Here is a 21,499-nt window from a genome sequence, read left to right on the forward strand (position 1 = left end):
ATTTTACGACTCATGATTGCTGCGTCAAAACTTACCTTGGCTAGAATCGACAGATTTTCTATTATGTGTATTTAGGACTATGTATTTAAATTCCTATTCAGATTATACATAAATGCGAAAACTATGATGTCTATGTAAGGTTATATACTCCGGGTAATATTATCAATATCAAAATTCTACACATCATCACTAATTACTTAATATAAAATGCGATTTGAGCGCTGCGACTTGATAATATGAACCCCTACGCTTCTGATGCATGATTTTTTGTGATAAGGACCTAGGTAACATTCAGAGTCTGCAACGATTGTTTGGATATACATTATAGCAATACCCCACTAAACTATAGGTGGTTATATTACTCTATTGGTCAGAGATAACTCATCCGTCCATATTTTTAAACTTGATTTTATGTATACAAGTTACTGTCTCTGCAGCCTCCGCATTTTACGACTTATTTTCATTAGACGCAGGCAAGCGATTCTCCAGTTCGGAGCTACGGAAACAAATCATAAGGATAATTTAATCAGCGCTAAACGCCAACGGACTAGCCGTAGGCGCACAATGCTCGGCGTTACAATTAAACAAACTTTTCGCGGCAGGTACGCGATTCCTAACGGTTTCTACAGTTTCCACATTTCACGACTTATTTTCTTTGGACGCATACAAGCGATTCCCAAGGTCGAGGCTATGGAAACAAATCAAGCATGAGTACGTAAATCTCGAGCTTAGATCTCCGAGATTCTTGTATGCAACTAACATTATAGACAACCATTCGACAATATTCAACCAGCAATAATGCTTTCGATATAGTGCATCATGTACAGCGACACGCTGATCAATTCAAATTCAACAATGGGATCCCCCCGCACAATTATGAAGCCCGATTTTCTCGTTGTTATAATTGCTTCCGAGAAATAGCTGTTTTGTGAATTTCAATACCGATTCTCCATGTGTATTTAGCAATATGTATTGATAATAACTTGCTTCCGAGAAATAAATAACAACACGAGTCCAGATACCGTTAAGTGAATTATTTTTAGCTATTAATCTTTACGAAAAATTGACGTAGTTCCAATAATACACTATATTTTAATTTTTAAAAATTACTAATCCGCGTGAGTCGAGATTTTCTTAAGTAAATTATTTTCTTATTGTCTCCACATTTTTCCATACCAGTTTTTGAGAATATGAATTCTCGTGTAACACACTAAATGTTGATTCCCCATGAGTCGAGATGTCGCTAAGTAATTTATCAACTACGCATGATTTTATGTGAATTTCATCGATGGTGTCCGAGTTCTATGTGACATAAGTACAATTCCAGCATCGGTATTTGCAATAAAGCCGAAAAATTAGGGTCGCACCTTTTCGCAATTTATGCAGCTATTCGCAGACAACCATTCAACAATATTCAACCAGCAATAATGCTTTCGATATAGTGCATCATGTACAGCGACACGCTGATCAATTCAAATTCAACAATGGGATCCCCCGCACAATTATGAAGCCCGATCATCAGCTCGCAGTATAACCGCTACCTGTATAATGTTTGCATGTCGAGTATAAGGGTATTTAACTCAGCACTAAAATGCCAACGCCTAGCCGCAGGGGTCCGGTTCTCCTTGCTATAATTAAACGAACACCTTCGCCGCAGGTACGCGATCACCGACGTTATAATGATAAGGACAAATTAGCCGCATGAAAGCGAGTCTAATGAATATAACGACAGACAACAAGTTAGTTGAAAAGTAAAACTAATCGTGACCGATGCAAGACGGCGTGAAACAGCGCTTTCGCTCGATTCTTGTAGTGATCACATTTCATACGATTCAGTCCTTTTCATGTCACTAGAATAAGGGTGATTAAACCGACAGTGAAACGCCGCCGGCGTCTTATAACGTAATAATGTAAGCTGTGTCGGGTGCTGCTATAATGTTCGGAGCGAATATAGTAGAAAGTCCACGTCTGGACACCTGTATGCAGATGCGCATACTACCGTAGTAAAACGCATAACAGAATGCAGGCAAAATTCGATATTGCTTTGTGATGATTTTGATGTTGTTCCATAGCGATTGGGAAGATAGGACTCCTAATTTCCTAACTAACTACAAAATCCCTAGTAACATAGTCGGACGCATAACGGAATTTACGCAAAATCGGTATTGCTCTGCGATAATTTTGACCACTATGTTTTGATAATAACTTGCTTCCGAGAAATAAATAACATTCATTATACGTTAGATGATACTTTTCCTTGATATTCTATTATGTGTATTTAGGGCTTATGCGACATCACTATGTTGGCGACAGGCCTGATTTGAACACACTAATTTTGCGAATTAAACTTATCGCTCAACACGAACACTCAATGAAGAGCACCCTGGAGACCCACATAAATGCTCCACAATTCTTGACATATAATATACTGAGCATATAATAAGATGACAAAACCTATACTTGAGTACTCCGAAATATACAAGTACTTTACCTTTTCACGACGTTTTTGTAAGATGAATACTAATTTTATTGAAAAATGAAATTTATGTTCTCAAGTAGGTTTTTGTCTACACGCACCAACAACTCAAGTATTTATGACACAGGAGTGATTCATTAAGTATAGCGCAAGCAGACCAAACCTATAATTGAGTGCTCCAAAATGTACAAGTACTTCGCTATGTACTCCCTCCACGTAAAAAGTGACAGATTTAGGCAAAAGTTGCTATAGAACTGCGTTAGTTTTAAAGTTGTTCCATCATGCAATGTGTGATGAAATTTGGTATGCTGCATAATCACAATGCCCTGGAGCTCATTTAGATACGTTTTTTTAATGTAGTTACACATTCTAGTTGTTTTGATGTAAGGAAAAAATCATTCGATAACTCGATAGTTAACGCGCGTTGATGTAACTTTCCTCATTTGTATGCATAGCCTACGTGAAATTATTATGATGTCATGAATAAGTAGTTTACAAATTCATACGATTTTTCTTGTTGCGCTCCGGGATAAAATGTAATTTTTCGCTCTTTTTTATTTTTTCAATAAAATTAGTATTCATTTTACAAAAAACGTCGTGTAAAGATAAAGTACTCGTACATTTCGTAGTGCTCAAGTATAAGTTTTCAAACCATTACCGTGACAAAATTTTCAGAATAGCAACTTTTGCGTAAAGTCTCTGTCTTGCATTTAGTTGCCGGCTCTGAAAGCAAGCAAAGTTTGTGGTATTTGCGCAACATCGAAATTTGTACACTTCACGCGGGGCCTACGATACTTACGGCCTAATACGGCACATTACACTTGCTGGATATAAGAGGCCGACACTCCCAACCAGACATCAAGACTGACTCAATGATTGCTTGCGATCTCACTTCTCGATACCAGACGCCTCGCCATACACGTCTAATAAAGTATTATAACAGACAAAATTAGTTCTTTCAGATGAAACAACCCAATTAAGAGCCAAGTGACATCGTCGCAATGTATTTAATCGTTCAGGTGAACTTGAATCGTGATCCGGATCTCGTAACATAGTAAAATCGAGGTATGTAGTTTAATTACTCACTCACTACTCTATATGTTGGTGGTGGTCATACCCTGCAAACTTTTTTGCTGCGAACGTAGTGTTTCACCTTACATCAGTTGGTTCAATGTATGTACCGGGTTGTGAAAACTGTCGCTGTTTTGACTATGTGTCACAATCAATACTAAATACGAGAATTCGTTACTCGTCGAAACGCCGCAGTCAGACATCGTTAACAGCGATTCCGTGTATGGCAATCTTGAGTTCAATTGCGGTTTTGTGATGTTAACCAAGCGGCTGTGTTTCTGCGGTGTGAAGACTGAATTCGTGTTGTTTCCCCGCAAGAGTGCGATGTCTATTTCACACCTAGAGCAATTATAAAACGCATCTTCGAAACTTTTGGTCTAGTTCATCCGCTTGCATTTCGAAACGGACCATCACGACAAGACTCTAACCCACCACATCCGAGGTTTCAGTTGATCATATCGAAGAATATCATGTCCATCCGTGTTACCACCCACAGATTTCGCCATCCTCACACGGTAGTGCTAAGACACAGACAAGATGCGGTGGTGGAAATATTGAAAATGAGAAAGCAGACCTTGGTGTCATTTGATTTGGATTTTACACCCGATGAACCCACCATTCGTACTGCGCATTGGGATGAGGATTCTATCATTGATGTCGAGGCAAAGGAGATGTACAGATTTGTTGGTGTCGTGAATATTCAACGAAAGTCGGGGTATATGCTTGTGCATGGTTCGCGTATTTGACTGTGAAGATATCGCTATACATAACGTGCTGTTCACCGTATCGATAGCACCAACGAATATCCGTGAAAGGGTTGTAATCTCGGTGAAATAGTGTGCGACACATTTTTCCACAATTGGAATGCATGTCGGTTCATACTAAGACCATGTTACGGTCAAATATGTGTGTTTTTCTGTCTCCAAGTCAGCTACCCCCACATTGAATGTGCAGAGTCGGTGCATGTATGAGACTTCAGAACATGAATTTGTAATCCATGATGCTTGTAATGCCGGCCATGATGTTATCCGTGATGTATGTAATGTCACACACCTCGTTTACGCGAATACTTGGTATCTATGAACAATCGTGAAGTATACTGGATGTGTAATGTCTTGTTATTTTCATGGAAACACGGGGGTGTAACATGTTTGAATATTGTTCATTGGTTTGTCGATTCAGAGTTGATATCCGGATCCGGTTATTTGATCACTGGAACGGAGTCGATGTACTGATGATGATGATGATGACCGCCTACCGTAATATGCTACATGACGATCTAGTCCTGTTCAAATATATTTTTGGTCTGTTTAACACGCGTGGTAAACCTTTTTCGTCAAAGGTGCCATATCGACCCTATATTTCCAATTATATTTCTTAAGGAACCATGTACCTAGATTCTCATCTTCATGTCTTAATAGAAGCTCCACCATATTCTGTACAGTTAATCGTCTTTTCACCTGGTGAGTCATTTCTCTGATACGATACGATACATAACGAAAACCATTCGCCGTAATATATTCTGAATATTTTTTTTTTCTAAGCATCCTCGAGGCAATTCACAACTATTTCCAGAACCCTCAATAAATGTATGTCTAATTCTTTGCGAGGACTAAGATTTCACCTAAATAGAGATCAATCATTCTTACGGTACCGAAAAACTAAACAAATCAAAAATAAAACACATAAACATAAAACTCTACCTACATTAAATCAGCATACTCTTACCACCCATCAAGGATAATATAGCTACGCGAAGACAACTCAACCTTTCGTTAACCTTATGTAGCTAATTACAATCCTCCAATGTGCAACCTAGTTGAGAATAGCTAATTCGCGAAAAACACTAAGCATAGCGACGTTCCAAAGCGTCATGTTTATATTGGATTCTCGCTAATACCCAACAGCCGATGAAGTTAGATAGAGGTTACTAGCGCTAGTTTTTCCTAAACGAAAACTCGTAGATACTCAAGTAGAAGGTGCACCCATCAATATATACTCGAGTGCAAGTGGAAGTCGTGATTCTCAAGTAAGCAAAATGTAAGTATTCATGAGTTGGTTTAAATGAAGATTGTCAAGTATAAGTAGCATAAACATCATATTTGTAGTAGCATGTCCTCAAGATATTTTCAGTTCGGTCCAATTTCACGCTGCTTACCAATTTACAAGCCGCAGTGCGAATTAGCATTCATAGAAATTGTACATAATTTTTGCATGTCGGGTGTTAAGGTGATTCCTACGCATTCATGATTTCGTCCGAGTTTGTATTTTAGTAATAATTTACGATACCGCGTTTGTAACTTGTGTAAGTAGGCCTTCAGGAATATCATAGTTCTTGAACCGTGCTCAATGCTCAATAGACCATTTTTGCTATTTTTCATCCCCATAAGTCAGTGGTTCCCAACCTTTTTGTCTTCATTCCCCACTTCAGATTTACTCTGAGCCTTCATTCCCCACCACCAATAATTTCTGTGATTACGGAGCAGTTATTTGCTTGTTTTAGTACACAAGACAAACAACCACGCCAATACGCAATACAATCGCCTATAACTGCACCATAAAACGTATGGTGATTGGTGAACCGATACCGCTAACCCTCCAAATTTTGCGAAAGCGATATTTCACGTCAGACTAGTCGTACAGGATGCGTTTGTGACGCCAAAATAGGTTACCCGGACTTAAAAATGAGATTTTGTCAACAACACGCAATAAAATTTTCGATACATACATTCCAGAGCAGTTAACTGGTACGGTAATTGCGCATGTGTCTCCGTAAATATGTAGACCAGGGGCGGGCAACATACGGCCCGCGGGCCGGATCCGGCCCGCGAAGGGATTTTATCCGGCCCGCCGATAGTTTTTACTCTGAAAGTTTTTCATTGACAAATTTTATGCGTCACAGAATGAATACAAGTTTGCGAACCTGAGAAAGATGGACATTAAACTACTTGGTCGGTTCGGGTCTACTTACATTTTCTACCATGAACCAGTGTTGGGATGACCCGAGTCACCTTTTTCGTATGACTTGACTTGACTTGACTTGACTCGAGTCACCTTGGAAAAATGACTTGACTTGACTCGACGCTTCAGAAATGCAGATTGACTCGTGACTCGAAGCAAAAGTTACGAGTCAATTTAAAGTCATCAAGTAATTGATGTTGACTAAATCGATGTATCTCGTGTAAGTTCGCCGAGCCTCCATTGTTATATCACAAATAAATTGATCGCAAACGCAGTGATCGGAGCTTATACAACAGCTTACGTTGTCGTAAACTTGCTCACCTCATCCAACCCTCTTATATATAACTTAAATCAAACGAATATCGCTCATACGTTTATAATTGTATATCGTGGATAAGTAGGCGGGTAGGGTATTGAACTATATCATTTTTAAACTTTCTGAGGTTTCGTATGTTATCCTGTATTTTGGCTTATATTTAAAGATTGCGGCTGCACTGCTATTATTGCGTAGTTGAGCAGTTCTGTGTATGTGTGAGCGATACACCGTGTTTTGCGAGTAAAATCAACTCTTCATTCCATTACTTCTCGCCACTTAATCCACGTAAGCGGTGTCTTACACAAAGCCTAGAAGTGTGCCGTGCTATAAGTCGGCAGTTGAGGAATAAATATGAAGAATATTGGCCTGGTGTAAATGACCGTAGTAGTCGACAAGCACCATGAATGTCTGAAAACAAACAAACAAACTTTTTGTTCGTTCGTCGATTCCAAATAAATGGGTACTTCATCTGTATTTAAAACAGTTAGCAAAATGTAATGACTTTAATCATGACTAGTACTTTGAAAATTCAACTTGACTAGACTAGTGACCTGACTCGTGACTTGACTTGACTAGAGTCACCTTCAAGAATCGAGTGACTTGACTTGACCCGAGTCACCTTTGAAAATCAAGTGACGTGACTTGATTTGACTCGAGTTAAAATGTGCAATGACGCGAGATGACTTGTGACTCGAAGGTAGTGACTTGATCCCAACATTGCCACGCAAATTAACGAGTAAGGCTGCGTTCCAATATAACTGATGTTCGCGTGTAGTGTTTTCTAAGGGTTTCCGCATATGACATGCAACCAGAGTTCAAAAAATAGTGGACAATATTGAACGGCAACAGATCCCTGATTGACTTCAATAGCTGTTGTAAATAAATTCAATACATACTGTTTTTAGACTCTATGCTTTAAACTTGAAGTTTACAATAATTACAATGGATTCCTTGTATAGGTGGATAAATACGCGATTGACTTATAACGTTATAACGTATAATGTATATATTCTGTAATCCGGCCCGCCAAGTGCTTCATTTTCCCATATCCGGCCCGCCGACCGGAGAAGTTGCCCGCCCCTGATGTAGACTATCCTGTATATAGTGTTGAACAAATGGGTCTATTCCCCACCAAAAACCATTGTATTCCCCACCAGTGGGGAATTCCCCACCGTTTGGGAACCACTGATATAGAAGCTATCATACAGACAGTCGGAAATTACATTGCTAGCAGAAGACTAAAGTGGATAGTGCGAAATGGAGGATGGGTGGGTGATTTACATGCTTTGCTTAGGATTTATAAATTATCTTTTAGCATGAGATATATAGTGTATCCGCTCCCTCGGAGCCCATATCATCTCTCGATGATGAAACTCAGCTTTACCTTCCAATTCGGTTCCCGATACGATAACTTTCATCCGTATGATCATTAAGGCTTCTATTTTTGTTGTAGGATGGCTTTGTAGAATTCTTTGATAATACCGCTTTCGACTACAATAAAGTTTGGAAGGGACTCGTGTTTGTCGGGATCGGACTTACATCTATTGCAATGGCATTATCAAGATAACGGATGTTCGCGTGTTTTGTCTCATGTAATATTTTAAGAATAAAATTCTTCATCGTTTAATCGCATCCATTTTACTGTAGGACCTATACAGTTTCTTCTGAGAATACTCGAAGGATTGCACCCATATGGAAACCTTCTTTATACTTTTAATTTTTCTAATTTCTACAGCTACGTAAGGAAATTGTTAGGATTACCCAGAATACATTGCAGGTCAAATTTGATTCGATTACGAGCATTATAGCGACAGAGATTTACGATAGTGTAAAATGACCTACCTTACGATATCAAATTTCGTCTTCTCTCCAAGTGGAAATATCATGTTATATAATATTGTCCATACCGAACAAATATAAATTTGCCCGTGCTGTTGCTTTGCAAGAATACTTCGCTCACATAGTAACCAATTTCTGGTGGATCCCGAATCGATATAGACAGAAGTGCGGAAAGTTACATTGACATGTCTTAACTTCTGCCATAGATGTTGCGTTTCTAACTACTTTAAAAGTTGCTAGAGCTCACGCTGTTTTATCGTCGTATTGACGTTCGTTTTGAAAAGTATAGCATGCTCAATGGTTCATGTTCACATTATTCAGTTAATTAGGTTTTGCGCAAAGAAAAATAAAATTCACGCAAAAGTCGCTATTGCTCCGCGATGATTTTGATGTTGTTCCATACCGATTTGGGAGGTAGTACACTTAATTTCGTAAAGTACGCATATTCGCGGCGTGTTCAATTAACTCATGTGGCTCTAAAATGTAGTAAGCAGGGTGATGGGTATTCGTTGAGTTGAATAACCATAAAAAATATTCCCGCGCCCTCCTAAACCCAACTATTGCTAACCCCTACAACCTAGGGCGCGGGAATATTTTTTATGGTTATTCAACTCAACGAATACCCATCACCCTGCTTACTACATTTTAGAGCCACATGAGTTAATTGAACACGCCGCGAATATGCGTACTTTACGAAATTAAGTGTACTACCTCCCAAATCGGTATGGAACAACATCAAAATCATCGCGGAGCAATAGCGACTTTTGCGTGAATTTTATTTTTCTTTGCGCAAAACCTAATTAAACTGAATAATGTGAACATGAACCATTGAGCATGCTATACTTTTCAAAACGAACGTCAATACGACGATAAAACAGCGTGAGCTCTAGCAACTTTTAAGTAGCCAGAAACGCAACTTCTATGGCAGAAGTTAATACAAAGTGTACTACCTCCCAAATCGGTATGGAACAACATCAAAATCATCGCGGAGCAATAGCGACTTTTGCGTGAATTTTATTTTTCTTTGCGCAAAACCTAATTAACTGAATAATGTGAACATGAACCATTGAGCATGCTATACTTTTCAAAACGAACGTCAATACGACGATAAAACAGCGTGAGCTCTAGCAACTTTTAAAGTAGTTAGAAACGCAACATCTATGGCAGAAGTTAAGACATGTCAATGTAACTTTCCGCACTTCTGTCTATATCGATTCGGGATCCACCAGAAATTGGTTACTATGTGAGCGAAGTATTCTTGCAAAGCAACAGCACGGGCAAATTTATATTTGTTCGGTATGGACAATATTATATAACATGATATTTCCACTTGGAGAGAAGACGAAATTTGATATCGTAAGGTAGGTCATTTTACACTATCGTAAATCTCTGTCGCTATAATGCTCGTAATCGAATCAAATTTGACCTGCAATGTATTCTGGGTAATCCTAACAATTTCCTTACGTAGCTGTAGAAATTAGAAAAATTAAAAGTATAAAGAAGGTTTCCATATGGGTGCAATCCTTCGAGTATTCTCAGAAGAAACTGTATAGGTCCTACAGTAAAATGGATACGATTAAACGATGAAGAATTTTATTCTTAAAATATTACATGAGACAAAACACGCGAACATCCGTTATCTTGATAATGCCATTGCAATAGATGTAAGTCCGATCCCGACAAACACGAGTCCCTTCCAAACTTTATTGTAGTCGAAAGCGGTATTATCAAAGAATTCTACAAAGCCATCCTACAACAAAAATAGAAGCCTTAATGATCATACGGATGAAAGTTATCGTATCGGGAACCGAATTGGAAGGTAAAGCTGAGTTTCATCATCGAGAGATGATATGGGCTCCGAGGGAGCGGATACACTATATATCTCATGCTAAAAGATAATTTATAAATCCTAAGCAAAGCATGTAAATCACCCACCCATCCTCCATTTCGCACTATCCACTTTAGTCTTCTGCTAGCAATGTAATTTCCGACTGTCTGTATGATAGCTTCTATATCAGTGGTTCCCAAACGGTGGGGAATTCCCCACTGGTGGGGAATACAATGGTTTTTGGTGGGGAATAGACCCATTTGTTCAACACTATATACAGGATAGTCTACATCAGGGGCGGGCAACTTCTCCGGTCGGCGGGCCGGATATGGGAAAATGAAGCACTTGGCGGGCCGGATTACAGAATATATACATTATACGTTATAACGTTATAAGTCAATCGCGTATTTATCCACCTATACAAGGAATCCATTGTAATTATTGTAAACTTCAAGTTTAAAGCATAGAGTCTAAAAACAGTATGTATTGAATTTATTTACAACAGCTATTGAAGTCAATCAGGGATCTGTTGCCGTTCAATATTGTCCACTATTTTTGAACTCTGGTTGCATGTCATATGCGGAAACCCTTAGAAAACACTACACGCGAACATCAGTTATATTGGAACGCAGCCTTACTCGTTAATTTGCGTGGCAATGTTGGGATCAAGTCACTACCTTCGAGTCACAAGTCATCTCGCGTCATTGCACATTTTAACTCGAGTCAAATCAAGTCACGTCACTTGATTTTCAAAGGTGACTCGGGTCAAGTCAAGTCACTCGATTCTTGAAGGTGACTCTAGTCAAGTCAAGTCACGAGTCAGGTCACTAGTCTAGTCAAGTTGAATTTTCAAAGTACTAGTCATGATTAAAGTCATTACATTTTGCTAACTGTTTTAAATACAGATGAAGTACCCATTTATTTGGAATCGACGAACGAACAAAAAGTTTGTTTGTTTGTTTTCAGACATTCATGGTGCTTGTCGACTACTACGGTCATTTACACCAGGCCAATATTCTTCATATTTATTCCTCAACTGCCGACTTATAGCACGGCACACTTCTAGGCTTTGTGTAAGACACCGCTTACGTGGATTAAGTGGCGAGAAGTAATGGAATGAAGAGTTGATTTTACTCGCAAAACACGGTGTATCGCTCACACATACACAGAACTGCTCAACTACGCAATAATAGCAGTGCAGCCGCAATCTTTAAATATAAGCCAAAATACAGGATAACATACGAAACCTCAGAAAGTTTAAAAATGATATAGTTCAATACCCTACCCGCCTACTTATCCACGATATACAATTATAAACGTATGAGCGATATTCGTTTGATTTAAGTTATATATAAGAGGGTTGGATGAGGTGAGCAAGTTTACGACAACGTAAGCTGTTGTATAAGCTCCGATCACTGCGTTTGCGATCAATTTATTTGTGATATAACAATGGAGGCTCGGCGAACTTACACGAGATACATCGATTTAGTCAACATCAATTACTTGATGACTTTAAATTGACTCGTAACTTTTGCTTCGAGTCACGAGTCAATCTGCATTTCTGAAGCGTCGAGTCAAGTCAAGTCATTTTTCCAAGGTGACTCGAGTCAAGTCAAGTCAAGTCAAGTCATACGAAAAAGGTGACTCGGGTCATCCCAACACTGGTTCATGGTAGAAAATGTAAGTAGACCCGAACCGACCAAGTAGTTTAATGTCCATCTTTCTCAGGTTCGCAAACTTGTATTCATTCTGTGACGCATAAAATTTGTCAATGAAAAACTTTCAGAGTAAAAACTATCGGCGGGCCGGATAAAATCCCTTCGCGGGCCGGATCCGGCCCGCGGGCCGTATGTTGCCCGCCCCTGGTCTACATATTTACGGAGACACATGCGCAATTACCGTACCAGTTAACTGCTCTGGAATGTATGTATCGAAAATTTTATTGCGTGTTGTTGACAAAATCTCATTTTTAAGTCCGGGTAACCTATTTTGGCGTCACAAACGCATCCTGTACGACTAGTCTGACGTGAAATATCGCTTTCGCAAAATTTGGAGGGTTAGCGGTATCGGTTCACCAATCACCATACGTTTTATGGTGCAGTTATAGGCGATTGTATTGCGTATTGGCGTGGTTGTTTGTCTTGTGTACTAAAACAAGCAAATAACTGCTCCGTAATCACAGAAATTATTGGTGGTGGGGAATGAAGGCTCAGAGTAAATCTGAAGTGGGGAATGAAGACAAAAAGGTTGGGAACCACTGTTCTATATGCTCCCCATGATGTTCATCCTCGTTCTTGCGAGCAAGAATGCTACCGAACACAAAAAGGGTGACAATCCTGCCCCAATTTTCTTTGGTATCTTTGCAAATTTCATCAGCTATCATCAGGAACATTCGCTCATCGGGTAAATATTCTTTATATTTTTCATTGACTTCGACATCGCTATAGCGGAGACGTTTGGAAACTGCGTTTAGGACAGTTCGATGTCGCTCGAACATTTCATCCCCGACTCGACGTAAGGTTCTCTCTGCTTTCGTATTTACCTTAACGCATGAGCCATCGAGTTCGTGCATGATAAAATTCCTGGTCAAGGAATGTGCTTCGGATATAATCTCGTCCTTTTCTTCAGCGATCGAAGGTGATACTCGTGGTAATTCCATGCTTTGAGGAAAATACCGAGTCAGAGCTTATTTCGAGATCTAGGCTACTTTGAAAATGAGGATCCTAGGATTTGCATAACTTTCATCTATATCGTACGATGCGTTTACGCGATTCAGAATGACTTATGGGGATGAAAAATAGCAAAAATGGTCTATTGAGCATTGAGCACGGTTCAAGAACTATGATATTCCTGAAGGCCTACTTACACAAGTTACAAACGCGGTATCGTAAATTATTACTAAAATACAAACTCGGACGAAATCATGAATGCGTAGGAATCACCTTAACACCCGACATGCAAAAATTATGTACAATTTCTATGAATGCTAATTCGCACTGCGGCTTGTAAATTGGTAAGCAGCGTGAAATTGGACCGAACTGAAAATATCTTGAGGACATGCTACTACAAATATGATGTTTATGCTACTTATACTTGACAATCTTCATTTAAACCAACTCATGAATACTTACATTTTGCTTACTTGAGAATCACGACTTCCACTTGCACTCGAGTATATATTGATGGGTGCACCTTCTACTTGAGTATCTACGAGTTTTCGTTTAGGAAAAACTAGCGCTAGTAACCTCTATCTAACTTCATCGGATGTTGGGTATTAGCGAGAATCCAATATAAACATGACGCTTTGGAACGTCGCTATGCTTAGTGTTTTTCGCGAATTAGCTATTCTCAACTAGGTTGCACATTGGAGGATTGTAATTAGCTACATAAGGTTAACGAAAGGTTGAGTTGTCTTCGCGTAGCTATATTATCCTTGATGGGTGGTAAGAGTATGCTGATTTAATGTAGGTAGAGTTTTATGTTTATGTGTTTTATTTTTGATTTGTTTAGTTTTTCGGTACCGTAAGAATGATTGATCTCTATTTAGGTGAAATCTTAGTCCTCGCAAAGAATTAGACATACATTTATTGAGGGTTCTGGAAATAGTTGTGAATTGCCTCGAGGATGCTTAGAAAAAAAAAATATTCAGAATATATTACGGCGAATGGTTTTCGTTATGTATCGTATCGTATCAGAGAAATGACTCACCAGGTGAAAAGACGATTAACTGTACAGAATATGGTGGAGCTTCTATTAAGACATGAAGATGAGAATCTAGGTACATGGTTCCTTAAGAAATATAATTGGAAATATAGGGTCGATATGGCACCTTTGACGAAAAAGGTTTACCACGCGTGTTAAACAGACCAAAAATATATTTGAACAGGACTAGATCGTCATGTAGCATATTACGGTAGGAGGTCATCATCATCATCATCAGTACATCGACTCCGTTCCAGTGATCAAATAACCGGATCCGGATATCAACTCTGAATCGACAAACCAATGAACAATATTCAAACATGTTACACCCCCGTGTTTCCATGAAAATAACAAGACATTACACATCCAGTATACTTCACGATTGTTCATAGATACCAAGTATTCGCGTAAACGAGGTGTGTGACATTACATACATCACGGATAACATCATGGCCGGCATTACAAGCATCATGGATTACAAATTCATGTTCTGAAGTCTCATACATGCACCGACTCTGTACATTCAATGTGGGGGTAGCTGACTTGGAGACAGAAAAACACACATATTTGACCGTAACATGGTCTTAGTATGAACCGACATGCATTCCAATTGTGGAAAAATGTGTCGCACACTATTTCACCGAGATTACAACCCTTTCACGGATATTCGTTGGTGCTATCGATACGGTGAACAGCACGTTATGTATAGCGATATCTTCACAGTCAAATACGCGAACCATGCACAAGCATATACCCCGACTTTCGTTGAATATTCACGACACCAACAAATCTGTACATCTCCTTTGCCTCGACATCAATGATAGAATCCTCATCCCAATGCGCAGTACGAATGGTGGGTTCATCGGGTGTAAAATCCAAATCAAATGACACCAAGGTCTGCTTTCTCATTTTCAATATTTCCACCACCGCATCTTGTCTGTGTCTTAGCACTACCGTGTGAGGATGGCGAAATCTGTGGGTGGTAACACGGATGGACATGATATTCTTCGATATGATCAACTGAAACCTCGGATGTGGTGGGTTAGAGTCTTGTCGTGATGGTCCGTTTCGAAATGCAAGCGGATGAACTAGACCAAAAGTTTCGAAGATGCGTTTTATAATTGCTCTAGGTGTGAAATAGACATCGCACTCTTGCGGGGAAACAACACGAATTCAGTCTTCACACCGCAGAAACACAGCCGCTTGGTTAACATCACAAAACCGCAATTGAACTCAAGATTGCCATAAACGGAATCGCTGTTAACGATGTCTGACTGCGGCGTTTCGACGAGTAACGAATTCTCGTATTTAGTATTGATTGTGACACATAGTCAAAACAGCGACAGTTTTCACAACCCGGTACATACATTGAACCAACTGATGTAAGGTGAAACACTACGTTCGCAGCAAAAAAGTTTGCAGGGTATGACCACCACCAACATATAGAGTAGTGAGTGAGTAATTAAACTACATACCTCGATTTTACTATGTTACGAGATCCGGATCACGATTCAAGTTCACCTGAACGATTAAATACATTGCGACGATGTCACTTGGCTCTTAATTGGGTTGTTTCATCTGAAAGAACTAATTTTGTCTGTTATAATACTTTATTAGACGTGTATGGCGAGGCGTCTGGTATCGAGAAGTGAGATCGCAAGCAATCATTGAGTCAGTCTTGATGTCTGGTTGGGAGTGTCGGCCTCTTATATCCAGCAAGTGTAATGTGCCGTATTAGGCCGTAAGTATCGTAGGCCCCGCGTGAAGTGTACAAATTTCGATGTTGCGCAAATACCACAAACTTTGCTTGCTTTCAGAGCCGGCAACTAAATGCAAGACAGAGACTTTACGCAAAAGTTGCTATTCTGAAAATTTTGTCACGGTAATGGTTTGAAAACTTATACTTGAGCACTACGAAATGTACGAGTACTTTATCTTTACACGACGTTTTTTGTAAAATGAATACTAATTTTATTGAAAAAATAAAAAAGAGCGAAAAATTACATTTTATCCCGGAGCGCAACAAGAAAAATCGTATGAATTTGTAAACTACTTATTCATGACATCATAATAATTTCACGTAGGCTATGCATACAAATGAGGAAAGTTACATCAACGCGCGTTAACTATCGAGTTATCGAATGATTTTTTCCTTACATCAAAACAACTAGAATGTGTAACTACATTAAAAAAACGTATCTAAATGAGCTCCAGGGCATTGTGATTATGCAGCATACCAAATTTCATCACACATTGCATGATGGAACAACTTTAAAACTAACGCAGTTCTATAGCAACTTTTGCCTAAATCTGTCACTTTTTACGTGGAGGGAGTACATAGCGAAGTACTTGTACATTTTGGAGCACTCAATTATAGGTTTGGTCTGCTTGCGCTATACTTAATGAATCACTCCTGTGTCATAAATACTTGAGTTGTTGGTGCGTGTAGACAAAAACCTACTTGAGAACATAAATTTCATTTTTCAATAAAATTAGTATTCATCTTACAAAAACGTCGTGAAAAGGTAAAGTACTTGTATATTTCGGAGTACTCAAGTATAGGTTTTGTCATCTTATTATATGCTCAGTATATTATATGTCAAGAATTGTGGAGCATTTATGTGGGTCTCCAGGGTGCTCTTCATTGAGTGTTCGTGTTGAGCGATAAGTTTAATTCGCAAAATTAGTGTGTTCAAATCAGGCCTGTCGCCAACATAGTGATGTCGCATAAGCCCTAAATACACATAATAGAATATCAAGGAAAAGTATCATCTAACGTATAATGAATGTTATTTATTTCTCGGAAGCAAGTTATTATCAAAACATAGTGGTCAAAATTATCGCAGAGCAATACCGATTTTGCGTAAATTCCGTTATGCGTCCGACTATGTTACTAGGGATTTTGTAGTTAGTTAGGAAATTAGGAGTCCTATCTTCCCAATCGCTATGGAACAACATCAAAATCATCACAAAGCAATATCGAATTTTGCCTGCATTCTGTTATGCGTTTTACTACGGTAGTATGCGCATCTGCATACAGGTGTCCAGACGTGGACTTTCTACTATATTCGCTCCGAACATTATAGCAGCACCCGACACAGCTTACATTATTACGTTATAAGACGCCGGCGGCGTTTCACTGTCGGTTTAATCACCCTTATTCTAGTGACATGAAAAGGACTGAATCGTATGAAATGTGATCACTACAAGAATCGAGCGAAAGCGCTGTTTCACGCCGTCTTGCATCGGTCACGATTAGTTTTACTTTTCAACTAACTTGTTGTCTGTCGTTATATTCATTAGACTCGCTTTCATGCGGCTAATTTGTCCTTATCATTATAACGTCGGTGATCGCGTACCTGCGGCGAAGGTGTTCGTTTAATTATAGCAAGGAGAACCGGACCCCTGCGGCTAGGCGTTGGCATTTTAGTGCTGAGTTAAATACCCTTATACTCGACATGCAAACATTATACAGGTAGCGGTTATACTGCGAGCTGATGATCGGGCTTCATAATTGTGCGGGGGATCCCATTGTTGAATTTGAATTGATCAGCGTGTCGCTGTACATGATGCACTATATCGAAAGCATTATTGCTGGTTGAATATTGTTGAATGGTTGTCTGCGAATAGCTGCATAAATTGCGAAAAGGTGCGACCCTAATTTTTCGGCTTTATTGCAAATACCGATGCTGGAATTGTACTTATGTCACATAGAACTCGGACACCATCGATGAAATTCACATAAAATCATGCGTAGTTGATAAATTACTTAGCGACATCTCGACTCATGGGGAATCAACATTTAGTGTGTTACACGAGAATTCATATTCTCAAAAACTGGTATGGAAAAATGTGGAGACAATAAGAAAATAATTTACTTAAGAAAATCTCGACTCACGCGGATTAGTAATTTTTAAAAATTAAAATATAGTGTATTATTGGAACTACGTCAATTTTTCGTAAAGATTAATAGCTAAAAATAATTCACTTAACGGTATCTGGACTCGTGTTGTTATTTATTTCTCGGAAGCAAGTTATTATCAATACATATTGCTAAATACACATGGAGAATCGGTATTGAAATTCACAAAACAGCTATTTCTCGGAAGCAATTATAACAACGAGAAAATCGGGCTTCATAATTGTGCGGGGGGATCCCATTGTTGAATTTGAATTGATCAGCGTGTCGCTGTACATGATGCACTATATCGAAAGCATTATTGCTGGTTGAATATTGTCGAATGGTTGTCTATAATGTTAGTTGCATACAAGAATCTCGGAGATCTAAGCTCGAGATTTACGTACTCATGCTTGATTTGTTTCCATAGCCTCGACCTTGGGAATCGCTTGTATGCGTCCAAAGAAAATAAGTCGTGAAATGTGGAAACTGTAGAAACCGTTAGGAATCGCGTACCTGCCGCGAAAAGTTTGTTTAATTGTAACGCCGAGCATTGTGCGCCTACGGCTAGTCCGTTGGCGTTTAGCGCTGATTAAATTATCCTTATGATTTGTTTCCGTAGCTCCGAACTGGAGAATCGCTTGCCTGCGTCTAATGAAAATAAGTCGTAAAATGCGGAGGCTGCAGAGACAGTAACTTGTATACATAAAATCAAGTTTAAAAATATGGACGGATGAGTTATCTCTGACCAATAGAGTAATATAACCACCTATAGTTTAGTGGGGTATTGCTATAATGTATATCCAAACAATCGTTGCAGACTCTGAATGTTACCTAGGTCCTTATCACAAAAAATCATGCATCAGAAGCGTAGGGGTTCATATTATCAAGTCGCAGCGCTCAAATCGCATTTTATATTAAGTAATTAGTGATGATGTGTAGAATTTTGATATTGATAATATTACCCGGAGTATATAACCTTACATAGACATCATAGTTTTCGCATTTATGTATAATCTGAATAGGAATTTAAATACATAGTCCTAAATACACATAATAGAAAATCTGTCGATTCTACCCAAGGTAAGTTTTGACGCAGCAATCATGAGTCGTAAAATGTGGAAACTGCAGAAACCGTAACTTGTACACATAAAATCAAGTTTAAAAAATATGGACGGATGATATTAGTCCTAAATACACATAATACAATATCTGAGAAAAGTATCAAGATGTGGCAATCAATGCAGCGATGATATAGCAATGGATGGATGTGATGTGGCAATGGCCGCGGCTGATGACGTAGCAGATGAGGTGGCAATGGGCGTCCTATAGGTGCGGCAATGGGCGGATGATGTGGCAATGTAGGCGTGGCAATTAAGGCGACGTGGCGTAATTTGATTGGCCTGCAACAAACGATTCAACCCTTACTACTCACTGGAATATACATTCGCAAGCTTTGATTCTGTCGCAGTAGAAAGGAAAAGAGTATCAGGTCTAATATATCAAATAGTTGTATACTGCTATAATACTATGTTCACTAATCACGCGCTAAACTTGCTAATAGCATGAGTCAAAACGCCGCCTGATAAGTCCTGCACCTCAATCGTAAACACAGTCCATCAACAACAAAGCAGCAAGGCACCTGACTAATCAATGATCCCCGTTTCACAGCCGTGCTCGGCGCTTCATCAACGCTAGAACATACGCGGCACGTCAATGAGAACACACGCCATTCCTGTAGAGCAGCGGTTCTCAGCCTTTTTTGACACGCGTCCCCCTTAGTTATGGTCAAAAAATCGCGCCCCCTGACCCCCCATACATTTATCGTCATGTCAAGAGCACATCATCCAATACAGAGGTGGGCTTTTTTGGCAACCTTACTGCTAATCATCGCTGCATTACTTATGTAGCCTAAGGCCGCATTCCAGGGCATAACCGCAATGAACGATCTGGACGCAAAATACCTATGGTAAACTGTCCATTTCCATTCCCGGTGAACTCCGGACTATTCTAATTTTCACAACGGCCTATTGTACGCACCGAAATCACAAGTGGAAATGTTATGAATAGCGGCTGGGAGTGCATATTGTCGCGCGGGGCGCGAACATTTTTCAGAGCCGCGAATGGATTGTTATTTCTTAAGGATTCCCATTCCTGCTCCAAGTAAGAAGGGCACTTCTGCATTAAAATCAAAAAATGAAGTTTTATTGAATTGCGCTGAGCGCGAAAAAAATTTCAAGATTAAATAAAATCTCTCGAAAATTCGGGAGTGAATTCGTAATTGCAATTTCTGTGTTTACATCTGCCAACACATACTAATTGAATTAGGTGTCGACGGCCGCACAAATTCCTTTCTACGGCGTCATTTCTGATAGTGGCGACAGAGAGCACGGCGTCGTTTTGTCATTTGTGTTGATTTATAGCCAAATTGAGGGCGAAATCGGGCAACCCATATTGCATCCAAGTCTTTCTTAGGCAGTGCAGTTCGCCAGCTATCAACAACAGCTACCTAGCGCACAGCGATTTAGGCTACTGCCAAAGCTACAAAGTAATGAATGACTTGCACGTAGGAATTTCTCTGTATGTTCAAAGAATATCAAAAATTTGCTCAAATGAAGTTGAAGTGAGCCTATACTCCGTTGAGCGCGACTGCTGGAGTTTGAGTTTGTCAAGCTTTCTAGAATACGAATTAAGTTCAATCTTCAGTAATCGTATGTTCAGAATGGTTGTTAAACACATGTTTAGTCACAATTTATACAGACATTGACAAAATTGACAAAAATTTCTCGTGCCCCCCACCCTCCCCCCCGCGTCCACAAGGGGGGGAGCCCCTTAGGTTGAGAACCCCTGCTTTAGAGTCACTGACAACGGGGAATCCCCTAATTCCGAAGAAATTTTTAGGTGCATGAGAAAACGGCAACATGCACACGGGTGCAGGAGATGAATCACAAAAAGAGTTGCCAGAATTTGTGTTCAAGGTATAAGGCATGGGAAACGGACTGAGAACCTAGACTTTTTGAAAGTTGGTCAATTCTGAACAATCCCAGTGTTCACGTACAGTTTACGATATCTGTCTAACCCAGGGGTGGGCAAACTACGGCCCGCGGGCCGCATGCGGCCCGCGAGAGTCTAAAGAAACTTTTTTAAAATTTTGATAAAATGCGTACTAAAAATCGAATTAACGCAGGGACTTGATTAACTTTTTCTTATTATATTTCACCATGATAATTCTAAGACAGTGGTTTTCAAACTGGTGGGCGCGCCCGCCTTGGGGGCGCCCGCCTTGGGGGCGTGAAAGCATCTGAAAGGGGCGCGAAGCTGAGCTCGAATGAATAAATTTTTCGCGCTCCGCGCGATTTTCATCCAATTCATTGTTATTGTCATGTAATTAGTCTGAATTACATATTT

General features: G+C 39.5%; 1 protein-coding gene and 2 long non-coding RNA genes across 4 annotated transcripts in view; 1 reads left to right on the forward strand and 2 right to left on the reverse strand.

Annotated features, from left to right (window-relative positions):
• LOC145457025 (uncharacterized) overlaps positions 1-21,499 on the reverse strand; it is a 335,179-nt gene that overhangs the window by 226,585 nt on the left and 87,095 nt on the right. The window lies entirely within an intron of this gene.
• LOC145457021 (uncharacterized) overlaps positions 1-21,499 on the reverse strand; it is a 438,806-nt gene that overhangs the window by 140,596 nt on the left and 276,711 nt on the right. The gene's annotated exons all lie outside the window — the stretch shown is intronic.
• On the forward strand, positions 137-15,698 carry LOC145457084 (uncharacterized). Its single transcript, XR_013920777.1, has 2 exons — positions 137-4,383; positions 14,889-15,698. It is a non-coding gene; the product is annotated as an uncharacterized LOC145457084 (long non-coding RNA).

Source organism: Botryllus schlosseri, chromosome 15 (genome assembly GCF_051294905.1).
Source record: "Botryllus schlosseri isolate E-star chromosome 15, Bs_hap1, whole genome shotgun sequence".
NCBI classification, from domain to species: Eukaryota; Metazoa; Chordata; class Ascidiacea; order Stolidobranchia; family Styelidae; genus Botryllus; species Botryllus schlosseri.